Genomic DNA, 303 nt, shown 5'->3' with positions numbered 1-303 from the left:
ATTTGAATGCAGAGTTCCAAAGAATAGACAAGAAGAGATAAGAAAGCCTTCCTCAGTGATCAATGCAAAGAAATAGAGGAAAACAATAGAATGGGAAAGACTGGAGATCTCTTCAAGAAAATTAGAGCTATCAAGGGAACATTTCATGTAAAGATGGGCTCAATAAAGGACAGAAATGGTAGGGACCTAACAAAAGCAGAAGATATTAAGAAGAGGTGGCAAGAATACACAGAAGAACTGTACAAAAAAGTCTTCATGACCCAGATAATCACGATGGTGTCATCACTCACCTAGAGCCAGACA

The sequence above is a fragment of the Bison bison genome, unplaced genomic scaffold (genome assembly GCF_000754665.1).
Source record: "Bison bison bison isolate TAMUID 2011002044 unplaced genomic scaffold, Bison_UMD1.0 scf7180017864530, whole genome shotgun sequence".
Lineage (NCBI taxonomy): Eukaryota > Metazoa > Chordata > Mammalia > Artiodactyla > Bovidae > Bison > Bison bison.
The sequence above is the reverse complement of the archived record's forward strand: the minus strand, read 5'-3'. Positions refer to the sequence as shown.